The sequence below is a fragment of the Loxodonta africana genome, chromosome X, assembly GCF_030014295.1.
Source record: "Loxodonta africana isolate mLoxAfr1 chromosome X, mLoxAfr1.hap2, whole genome shotgun sequence".
Classification (NCBI taxonomy): domain Eukaryota; kingdom Metazoa; phylum Chordata; class Mammalia; order Proboscidea; family Elephantidae; genus Loxodonta; species Loxodonta africana.
Window position 1 is genome coordinate 132,200,218 of NC_087369.1, and position 12,466 is coordinate 132,212,683.

The window sequence follows — 12,466 nt, forward strand, 5'->3', positions numbered from 1 at the left end:
CATAAGATACAGTTACTCCTCTAGCATTCAACTAGACAGCAGAGATTACCAAACTATTCCGCTCCACCAAACAAAAACCAAACCTGTTGCTGTCAATTCTGACTCCTGGCAACCCTATAGGGCAGAGTAGAACTGCCCCATGGGGTTTCCAAAGGAGTGCCTGGTGGATTCAAACTGCTGACCTTTTGGTTAGCAGCCGTAGCACTTTAACCACTATGCCATGAAGATCTTAATCCCTGGTATTATTAGTCCATTACCACATTCAGCAATGATTTTTGTTTTGATGTTGTATGCATTCTGTTTGGTAAGTTGTTTCTACCTGTACCAGAAGTACATACGTTGTAATTTACTTTCACAGTATTTCTATCATAGGGTTTTACCCTAGTTTGTAATTTAAAGTCTGCTAGCTCCTTTTGGATAGCTACTATCTGGATTCCATTCCATATGTTATCATCAATTTCACTAACACTAATACATTTAGTGGAAACCCTGGTGGTGCAGTGGTTAAGAGCTTCAGTTGCCAACCAAAAGGTTGGCAGTTCATATCCACCAGGCGCTCTTTGGAAACACTATAGGGCAGTTCTACTTTGTCCTGTGGGGTAGCTATGAGTCGAAATCGACTCGACGGCAACGGGTTTTTTTTTTTTTTTTAAATGTATTTAGCACCAAAATGATATATAAAATACCTCATAGTGGGCAGGCCCATATTACCAAGTCCTTGAACAAAAAAAAAAAAAAGATTTTGTCCCTCAAACTGGGAGACAAAATGTTCATGCAAGAAGCAGCATTCATGAATTTTTCAATTCCATGGAAGACACCTCTCCCATGGCAGAGATACATGGATACCACCCTGACTGATTGGTTTACCAATGATACAAACATGTCTATTAACAGCAGAGTAGACTGTGGTACTATTATAAGTATCCAGAATATTTTCCTTTCATTGGTGCTCATACGAGGAGCAAAAAAATCAATTCCATGGCTAGTGAAACCTTTCAGTTAGCTCCATGGCAAAACGCCTGTGGTCTTTTCTAACTTATTATTTGTATAATTTTAAGGATTATTAATGCCAACCTTAGTCCCTTACCCAAATGGTGTATCAACAGTAACTCTTTTTTAGATCATTAAAGAAGCTAAAGCCTTGACTTCATCTATATTAACGTCTATACGGTAAGGGGTGCAGCGTTGGTTTTTCTGGGCCTCTGGGCTCTGTATGACCCCCCAGGAGCACATGGTCACAAGTTAATGATCCAGAAGTGACCATGTACCCAGCTCCAGTTATCCTTACTTTCTCAGGTCTTCTACCAGCTTTTCTTTGACCATGTTGGTGCCACAGTTGAAGAGGTCTTCTCTCTTGATGAATAAGTTCCAATTATGTTGCTCATCATCACTGTCATGGTACTTGACTGCAACTGAGGCAGCACCTGCAGCCACAGGAGCTGGGCCAAGTACAATTTGGGCTCCTCAGCCTCTAAGTGTCTGAGAAGTAAAGGTATGAACCCTGCCTAGAGGGGCACCTACTTTACCAGCCAACATATGGACTGTGTCCCCACTGACCTTCCCTTAATTTTCTATTGGCTGGAATATTCCCTGTGGCCCACTGTGACAGGTTCACCCCATTTTTTCCTCTGCTTATAGATAGAACAACACTTTTGGGCTCACCAGGGAGGCCCTCAACTCCTCAACAGCACGGTATGCCTTCATATAGCTCCTGGCATCATGTTGTAACAACACACTGGTGCTTGCTTAATTCAGAGTTGCTGCAAAATGCCACCTTTTAGATTAGCTACATACTAGGTCAGTTTCCTAAATTGCCACATCTTCCCCTTTCTCCCCATAGAAGAAGTCTCTACTCAGTGGGTTTCCCACCAAAAAGAAAATAATGAGAATAAAATTACCATTCATAGTAGGAATGTACCAAAAATTCTCCATCTTGGCTCCCCCTGCCTATTTTGCTCTTGGCTCATCTTGACTCAGTCATACTGAATCTCTTAAATTATGGATCCTTCTCAGGCTAATATAAGATTAAGAGCTTGGATTTCAGAATCATATATATCTGCATTTCAGTTCTACCTCTGTCACTACCTGACTGGCCTTGGGCAATATTTTTTCTAAGCCTTAGTTTCTTCAATTATAAAAAGAAGTTAAAAATACAACACACGATTTGAAGAATTATATAGAGTTACTATATAAAAAAAATGCTTGTAATACATATCATACACAAAAACCCATTCAAAATGAATTAAAGACCTAAATGTGAAAAATAAAATCTTAAAGTTCTTAGAAGGAAATAGAGGCATGGCTGCAGGACCTTGTATTTAATAATGGGTTATCAGATATTACAACAAAAGCACAAGCAGCAAAAGACAAAATAGATAACTTGGACTTCACAAAAATTAAATACTATGTTCATCAAAGGAGTTTATCAATAAAGTGAAGAGACAATTACAAATTTGGAGAAAAATTTTCAGAACCATTCATTGATAAGGGTCTAATATATATATGTGTGTGTGTGTGTGTGTGTGTGTGTGTGTGTGTATTCTTACAATTCAACAACAAAAAGGCAAACAACTCAATCACAAAAATGGGCAAAGGACTTGAACAGACATATCACCGAAGTAGATATTCAAGTGGCCAACAAGCACATGAAAAGATGCTCAACATCATTAGCAATTAGGAAGATGGAAATCAAAACCACAACAAGATATCATTTCACCCCCATTACAGTGGCAATGATCAAAAAAATGGAAAACAAGAGGTGTTGAAGAGGATGTGGAGAAACTGGAGCCCTCATCCATTGTTGCTGCGATACAGAATGGTATACCCCCTGTGGAAAAAACAGTTGGGCAGCTCCTTAAAAGGTTAAACATGGAAATATCATGTTCTTCTTGTTAGGTGCCATCAAGTCCAATCAGATTCATAGCGACCCCATGTGGCAGAGTAGAACTGTCCCATAGGGTTTTCTAGGCTGTAATCTTTACAGGAACAGATTGCCAGTTCTTTCTCCCACGGAGCTGCTGGGTGGGTTCGAGCTGCCAAACTTTCAGTTGGTAGCTGAACATTTAACTGTTGTGCCACCAAGGCTCCTTTGGAATTACCCAGCAATCCCATTCCTAGGTATATACCCCAAAGGAAAAGTAGGAATGCAAACAAAAACCTGTACACCAATATTCATTGCAGCATTATCCACAATAGCCAAAAGGTGGAAACAAAGTAAATGTCCATCAACAGAAGAATGGATGAACAAAATGTGGTACATACATACAATGGAATAGTACTCAGCCATAAAAAGAAATGAAGTACTGATACAATGTACGACATGGATGAATCTTGAAAACGTTATGAGTGAAATAAGTCAATCACAAAAGGAAAAATAACATATGATTCCACTTACATGAAATATCTAGAATAGGCAAGTGTATAGCGACCAAAGCTTATTAGTGGTTACTGGAGGTGGGTGGGAGGGAGGAGAAAGGAAGACTTAATGCTCAGGGAACACTGAGCTTCTGTTAAGGGTGATGGCATAATTTGGAAATGGGTAAGAGTGTGGAACAACATGATAAACAATTTCACTGCACTGTACATGTTTAAATGTCAAATGTTTTGTTACATGTATATTTATCACTATAAAAATACTGTACATTTTCACAAAAATTAATATATGCAAAGTGCTTTGAACAATTCCTGGTGCATGGTAAATGTATCTAAGCATTACCTATTATTACTGCTGCTGTTGTTGGGTCTGACATAGTGTACACTAAAGTTATACGCAACTAGTGACATCACCCACCATTGTTCCATTTCATCTAGCTTGGAAATGAGACGCACATAGAGAAGTGAGTTGTTTACAGTTCACACTTGGAAATACATCCTCATACACATATCACCACAACATATTTGTGATTGTCCAGATCATGGGATCTTTTTATGTCAGTAGATTACTATCTGACAGATTCCTTTGTGCTAGAAAAAGCTTCTGATAACTTCCTTAATTTCAACTCCTTGATACGGACCTTCTAGACTCTGAAAACTGGAATCAGAATGTGAAGTAGAAGATTGAGTAGAATTTCTGCCACATGTCTACCAAAATTCCTGAAATAACATTCACATAGAGCGGTTACCTTGATGAAAAACCTGAGCTGCCTCTTCAACCTCCTCTTCTATTCACCATGTATTGAAGAATTTAGGTCTTATCATGGGATTTCCTAAGATGACCCTTAGGAGGAGGGAAAGGGGGTGAGGACTTGTTTTGTTTGTTCCTGACCTTTGTCCTCCTGCTGTACATAGTAATAAACTTTATCAGTGCTCTGTTCAGGCCTCCTCAGATCCCTCGAACAGCTTCTGTTGATTATTCCCCAATTTCAGTGTGTTTGTCTCAAGGGCCAGCAGTTGCAACTCTTCTTCAAAAGGCTGCCCTTGGGCTACTGGAGTCACTGTTGGTCAATTTAGACTGTGGAAGTACCTGAGATTATGCCCTTCCTCCTACCCAAGGTGGCCCTTAGACAGTGACTGTGGGTACTGGAGAATGAAAGCCAACCTCCCTTACCTTAGGTTGGGGCAAACTCTTAGGTGTAATTTATGTTTCAGAACTTCCCACAGATCGGGCTAAGGCTGAGAATTTTCCTAAAATCACATCCTTCCTGGGTTTCTTTCCCCTTCCTGTTCTACCAACCCCTGCTTCCTGGGAGAATTTTTGTAATAAATCAGTTGAAAACGAGTCCTTGTCTCAGAGTCCTTTTCTGAGGAACCAGACCAGATAGACACTGACTATTAAATATGTGTGGGTAGCATAGTACCAGCCTGCTGGTTTTATATTCTTATACTTGCCATAATCACAAATGGCATACACGTTGCCAAATCCAATGAGCAGTTTTCTCTCCATATCATCCAGACTTCTCCGTGGTGTTTGTTAGTTCATGTGGGTGAACTCCCATGATCCTATCTAAGGCCAATCCTTTAATTTGTATACTAATTCCGTCACCTCTACCTATGCAAGAACATTCTATGAGGCCAACATTACTTGATGCCAAAACTAGACAAAGACATTACACGGGAAGGATACTACAGACCAATATCCCTTATGAACACGGACATAAAAATCCTTAGCAGAATTACCACAAATGAAATCTCCCTTATGAACACGGACATAAAAATCCTTAGCAGAATTACCACAAATCAAATCTCCACAATATATAAAAAAAAAGCTAATACATCATGACTAAATGAGGTCTATCCCAGGCATGCAGTGTTGGTTTAATATTTGAAAATCAATGCATTTGATTCTCCATATTATCAGGCTAAAACAGAAAAACAATAAGATCATCTCAATTGATGCAGAAAAAACATTTGACAAAATTCAACATTAGGTCATAAAGAAGAAAGCCTCGACACACTAGGAAAAGAAAGAAAATTTGTCAGTCTGATGAAGCACATCTATGAAAAACCTAACACCACTCTTTTTTTTTTATTATGCTCTAGATGAAGATTAACAGAGCAAATTAGTTTCTCATTAAGCAGTTAATAACACATATTGTTTAGTGACATTAGTTGCCAACCCCACCAATGTCAACACTCTCCCCTTCTCCACCTTGGGTTCCCTATTACCAGCTTTCCTGTCTGCTCCTGCCTTCTCCTCCTTGCCCCTGGGTTGGTGTGCCCATTTAGTTTCGTTTCCTAACGTCATTCTTAATGGTGAAAGACTGTTTCCCTGCTAAGATCAGGAACAAGGTGATTATATGTACCCCGCTACTTTTATTCATCCTTGTACCAAAGATCCTTGTCAGTACAACAAAGCAAGAAATAACAAAGACGTAAAGGCAAAAAGACACAAACAGAAAAAAGAAAGGCCATACAGTTTAAAAGAAAGAAGTAAAATTGTCTTATTTCATATGTATTAGTTTCTGTTGCTGCTGTAACAAATCATCACGAATTTAACGGCTTAACGCAAATTTATTATATTACAGCTCTGTAGGTTAGAAGTTCTACATGGATCTCACTGAACTAAAATAAGAAATCAAGGTGTGGACAGGGCTATATTCCTTTCTAGAGGCTCTGGGGGAAAAATTGGTACCTTTGCCTTCTCCAGCTTCTAGAGGCTGTCTACTTTCCTTGGACCATAGCTCTATCCTTCCATCTTCGAAGCTAGCAACATGGCAACTCTCTGACTGCTCTTCCACAGTCACATTGCCCTCTGACCACAGCCAGGAAAGGTTCTCCACTTTTAAGGATTCATATGATTATGTCGGGCCCACTTGAATAACCCAGTATAACCTCCCCATTTCAAAGTCCTTAGTCTTAATCACATCTGCAAAGTCCCTTATGCCATGTAGTGGGAACATGTTCACAGGTTCCAGGGATTAGGATGTGGACATCTTTGGTGGTGGGGAGGCATTATTCTGCCTACTTCATCAAAGATAACATGATCAGCCATGGAACAAATCTTAAGGAATTTATAAAATTCCTACCAGAACTTGTAAGTGAAATTAACAATGTTGCAGAAAATGGGGTCGGTATACAAAAATCAATTGTGTTTCTATGCACTAGCAAACTGAAATTTTAAAATACCATTTACAGTAGCATTTAAAAGCATACAGTACTTAGGATAAATTTAACAAAATATGTAACCTGAACACTGAAAATGACAAAACATTGTTGAGATAAATTAAAGAAGACCTTAATAAAAAAAATTTTTTTTCACACCATGCTTATGGATCCAAAGATTCACTGTTGTTAAGATGTCAATTCTCATCAAATTGATCTATAGATTCAATGCAATGCCAATCAAAATCCCAATTTTTTTCTTTTTTTATTTAAGAAATTGACTGGCTGATTGTAAATTTTATAAGGAAATGTAAATGGCTTAAAACAACTGTGGAAGAAAACGACAATGTTGGAGGGCCTATGCTACTTTATTTTAAGCCTTACCATAAAACTGCACTAATTAATAGAACATAGTATTGGCATAAGGTTAAACACAGAGATCAATAGAATGGAAGAATCAAAGAAAAAAAAACTTTGTCATCGAGTCAATTCCAAGTCATAGCGACCCCTGTAAGACAGAGTACAACAGCCCCATAGAGTTTCCAAGGAGAGCCTGGTGAATTCAAACTGCCAACCTTTTGGTTGGCAGCTGTAGCTCTTAACCACTACTCCCTCAGGAATGGAAGAAAGCGTTCAGAAATAGATTCACATATATATAGTCATTCGATTTTTCAACTAAGTTGCCAAGGTTATTAAGTAGGGGAAAGGATAGTCTTTTTAACAAATGAAGCTACAGCAATTGAATATCCATGTGAAAAAAATTGAGCCATGACACTTATCTCACACCATATACAAAGATTAATTTAAAATGGATCATATATTTAAACGTAAGAGCTAAAACTATAAAATATTAAGAAGAAAACATGGGAGAAAATCTTTGTTATCTTGAGTTAAGCAAGGACTTCCTAGATTGACTTAAAAAATGTGAACTATAAGAGAAAAAATTTATAAATTGGACTTCATCAAAATAAAAAAAATTACTTTTAGAAGGACACTGTTAAGAAAATGAAAAGGCAAGCCATAGAAAGAGGAAATATATTCTAAATATTTTTCTTATTAAGGACTTATATCCAGAATATACTTAGAACTTTTACAATTAATAATAAGACAAATCAAAAAAAAAAAAGTAGGCAGAAGGTTTGAATAGATACTTCCTCAAAGAAGATATATGAATGGCAAATAAGGACATGAAAAGATGTTAAATGAAATGTCATAAAGGAAATGCAAATTAAAACTACAGTGAGATACCACTACCCACCCACTAACCCAAAAAACCAAACCAAACCCAGTGCCGTCGAGTCAATTCCGACTCATAGCAACCCTATAGGACAGAGTAAAACTGCCCCGTAGAGTTTCCATGGAGCACCTGGCGGATTCGAACTGCCGTCCCTTTGGTTAGCAGCTGTAGCACTTAACCACTACGCCACCAGGGTTTCCACTCACCCACTAAAATGGGTAAAATTTTTTTAAAATCTGATAATACCAAGTGCTGACAATTGAAGCAAAGGAAGTTGAACTCTTATACGTAGCTGGAGGGAATGTAAACTGATCCTGCCACTTTGGGTAATAGCATGGCTGTTTCTTATAAAGTTAAACATACACTTACCCAGTGGTCCAGTAATTCCACTTCTAGGTAATTACTCAAATAAAATGAAAACTGCGTTCACGCAAAGACTTGTTACACAAAGGTCCACATCAACTTTATTCATAATAGCTCCAAACTGGAAACAATCAAATGTCCATTAACAGATGAATAGGCAAACTAATTGTGGTATAACCATACAATGGAATACTCAAAAATAAAAAGGAATGTTCTATTGATATGCACAACATGGATGAATCTCAAAAACATTATAAGTGAGTGAAGCCAGACACAAAAGACTGTGAATCCGTGTGAATCCATTTATATGAAATTCTAGAAAAGGCAAAACTATGGTGACAAAGCAAATGGTTTGCCTGGATCCAGGGATAGCAAGATGGTTTGACTGCAAATGGACATAAGGGAACTTCTTCCATGTTGGGAATGTTCTATATCTTGCTAGTGGTGGTAGTTACATGACTGTATACATTTGTCAAAACAAATTGAACTGTACAGTTAAAATCAGCCAATTTTATATTTAAATTACATTCCAATGAAGCTGACTGAAAAGAAAGTATGAATGTGTGTATGTGTGAATGTATATATACATAATTTGACCTCTTTTCCCAATCTTCACTGCACCCAATCTGATCCAAACCATCTTCATCTCTTGCTTGTGTTGTGGCCTCTTAATTAGCTTCCTTGCTTCTACCCTTGCCCCCTAACTAAAATCTCAACACAGCAATCAACATAAATCAAAACATACCAAGGATTCCATATTTCTCTCAAAGAGTAAGCCTTTACAAAGACAAGACCCTACACTGTCTGCATCACTCCCTTACCTCCTCACCTCATTCCCTGCTGGTCTCCCTTTTCCTCATTCTGCTCCAGGCTGCTGGCCTCTTTGCTATTCCTCAAACATCTCAGGAATGCTTTTTCCTCAAAGCCTCTGTGGTAGCTGTTCCTTCTGATTAGAACATTCTTCCCTCAGGTGTGTACATGCCTTACTCTCTGACATCCTTTAAGTCTTTACCCAAGTATTTCTTTCTCAATGTGTCCTACACCGATTACGCCATTTGAACTGTACGTCCCCCACCAGAACTGATATGCTCTCCCTGCTCCTTTCCTCCCTCAAACCAAAAAAAAAAAAAAAAGGCAACCCAAACCCATTGCAATTGATTCCATTCCAACTCATAGCGACCCTGTAGGAGAGAGTAGAACTGCCTCCATAGGGTTTCCAAGGAGCAGCTGGTGGATTTGAACTGCTGACATTTTGGTTAGCAGCTGAGTTCTTAATCACTGCACCTCCAGGGCTCCTCCTTTCCCCCCAACACCTATAAATTTCTTTCATACTCTATCATTTATTTATTATGTCTATTGTCTGACTCCTCCATGTTGAATATAAGCAACACGAGGGCAAGTATTTTTCCTTTTTAATCCCGTGAGGCACGCCCTGGCACCAGTAGTCACCCAGTAAACATTAGTTGACTGAGTGAATGTTGGCTGTTCTTTTCTTCTTGAAATTCTGTCTTCTCTTGGTTCTGTGACTACCACTCTCTCCTAATCTTTTTTTTATCTCTCTGGTTGCCATTTCTCCAGTCCCCTTTTCAGACTCCTTCTAGCCATCCCTTAAATGTGGATGGTGCCCAGGATTCCTTCCTGGGCTTTCTTCTCTTCTCACTTTACATACTCTCTAGTCACACCCTTGGCTACGGCTCCCACTTGTATCATAAATCCTAAATTAATATCTCCAGCCCATATCTCTCCTGTGAGCTCTAGACTCTTACTGTATATCCATCTACCTACTTGAAAACTCCACTTAATATGTCTCACAGGCACTTGTAACTGAAGTTGTCCAAAATTGAACTCATTTTTTCACATTTATCATATGAGATACTCTTCCTGTGTTCTCTCTTACCACCACCCAAGTCAGAAATCTAGAAGTCACCTTTTATGTCGCCCTCATCTTCTTTATTCCTACCATTTCCTCAGTTATCAAGTTCTATTGATTCTTTCTACTAAATATCTCTGAAACTACCCTTACTCTTTACCTTCAGTGCTACTGGGGAATATTGTAATTATCTGGAAATAAATGATGAAGGCCTGAAGGAACTGGTCTCTTGGTTTCCAGTCTTGGCACTCATCTGATTCATCTTGCTGCTAGTGTGTTTGTTCTAAAAAGCAAATATGACTAGGCCATGGCCCTTCTTAAATATTTCCATGGACTCTCTAGCACCATCAGAATGGGCCTCTGGCTCTCCAGTTTATCCCCCAAGGGATCCTCACATCACCCAATCTATGTAAAAGGAGTACCCAAAAGTTTGTCCAATACTTCCTGAATAAAATCATGACTCCTGATTATATATCCCCGGAGAGATATGGGAATCACATATGAAAGTCATATCAAGAAATCAAAACTGATGATCCCTAAGACGTAGGGAGTTCCTGAGTGGCTCAAATGGTTAAGTGCTCAACTACTAGCAAAAATGTTGTTGCTTCGAACCCACCCAGTAGTGCCTCTGAAGACAGGGCTGGCAATCTGCTTCCAAAAGTTCACAGCTTTGAAAACCCTATGGAGCGGTTCTACTCTGCACATATGGGGCTGCCAAGAGTCAGAATTGACTCCACCACAACTGAGAACAACAAAACAGTGGGGAGTTAAAAAAAAAAAAAGTGAAGAACATTAGCTGTAGTTTGTGACTGCAAATTACTTCTGTACTATATTCCTGATGGAAAAACATATAAAACCAATTATGTAGTTAGTTGTGAAGCTGAGAATTCACAGACTGACGAAGAGGAGGAGGAAGAGGCATTCTTGCACTAACCATCATTTAGAAGAATCACACAATGCTCCCCACCCTGTGGTGTTTGAATTTGTCCTTCCAGTTGCTGCAGGTCAGCCTCCATCCTGGAAGGAATGCTAACTTTCCTCTCATTTTGGTGCTTAGGAAGGCAAGGTTGTTGACCAACAACCTGGATCAGCTGATATATTCAGCATTCTTGGGAATGGCCTTATAATGGCCTAGAAATGGACACACAGAGATCTTTTACTTTAGAGTAAAATGGGTCTTACTGCATTGTCACTGAGAGCTTCATCTGAAATGGTTTCTCAGAGGAGAACGTGTACACTAAAATCCCACAATATGAGTGTTGTTTGCCTATGAATTCAGCCTTGGGATGGATAACAGGTAATGCCCTTCCTTGGGCAGAGCAGCTCTTGAGAGATAAACAGTGCCAGGGCCCGGGTTAGCTTGAATAAGGACTCTGGCACAGACTATGGACTGTCCTTCTTACCCTCAACATTTGGAAAGAACATGTGGGAAAAACTCAACAGCTAAAAGGGTCCAGAGAAAGGAGATGAAACCCCTCTGCCAGTTCTGGGCACCAGGGCAAGAAAGAGGTGTGTACAGATGTTTCCATACTCTTGGTGGTCTCAGAGCATGGGTGAAGTGGGAGTAGCAGGGGCTCTGGAGTCAGACAACTTTGATTCAAATCATACCTCTTCCACCTAGTAACACTGTGAGCTCAAGCTAATTCCTTAACCTCCCTAGGATTTCACTTCCTTATCTGTAAAACTGGAATAGTAATACCCATGTAAACGGTTGCTGTAAGGATTGAATGAGATCATATTTTGGTGAAATGCCTGGCATAGGGCCTGACAAACAATATGCTCTTGACAAGTGATAGTTTTATTTTATCCTTGCCCAGTCTCAGGCTGTATGAAGAGTCAGCCCGTAAAACCAAGAATCCTCAGAGTCAAAACAGCCCCTTTTTGATATGGTCCAGTTCTGATTGCAAGGCTTTTATTTCTCTCTCTAAAGGACCAACTAGAAACAACACAGAGGGAGATGGGGCACTTGCTGAGAGGGAGGCCTTAAAAGGGAACTAGTACACCATTCTGTAAATAAATATTTGTGTTACTTTTTTTATTTAGAAAGAGATACATGTCCTATGTTCATGGATCAGAAGACTTAATATTGTTAAGATGGCAATACTCCCCAAATTGATCTACAGATTCAACACGATCTCCACCAAAATCCCAACTGAATACTTTGCAGAATTGACAAAACAGATCCTTGAATTCTTATAGAAATTCAAAGTACCCAGATATTATGGACTGAACTGTGCCCCTCTAAAAGATGTGTTGGAATTCCAACCCCTATACCTGTGGATGGGATCTAATCTAATCGCCTTCCGTAATGCAGTCTAATGTAATCAATCAGTTGAGTTCGCACCAGTGTAGGGTTGATCCTAAACCTAATCACTTCTGAGTTATAGAAAGAGCTTCACTGACACAGAGATACATATGCCCAAACTGGGAATACAGAAGTCAAGTGAGGATTGCCT

General features: G+C 39.2%; 1 pseudogene; it reads right to left on the reverse strand.

Moving 5' to 3' along the window:
• Positions 1 to 649: 649 nt before the first annotated feature.
• On the reverse strand, positions 650 to 1,233 carry LOC111751839 (glutamate dehydrogenase 1, mitochondrial-like; annotated as a pseudogene).
• Between the last annotated feature and the right edge of the window lie 11,233 nt (positions 1,234 to 12,466).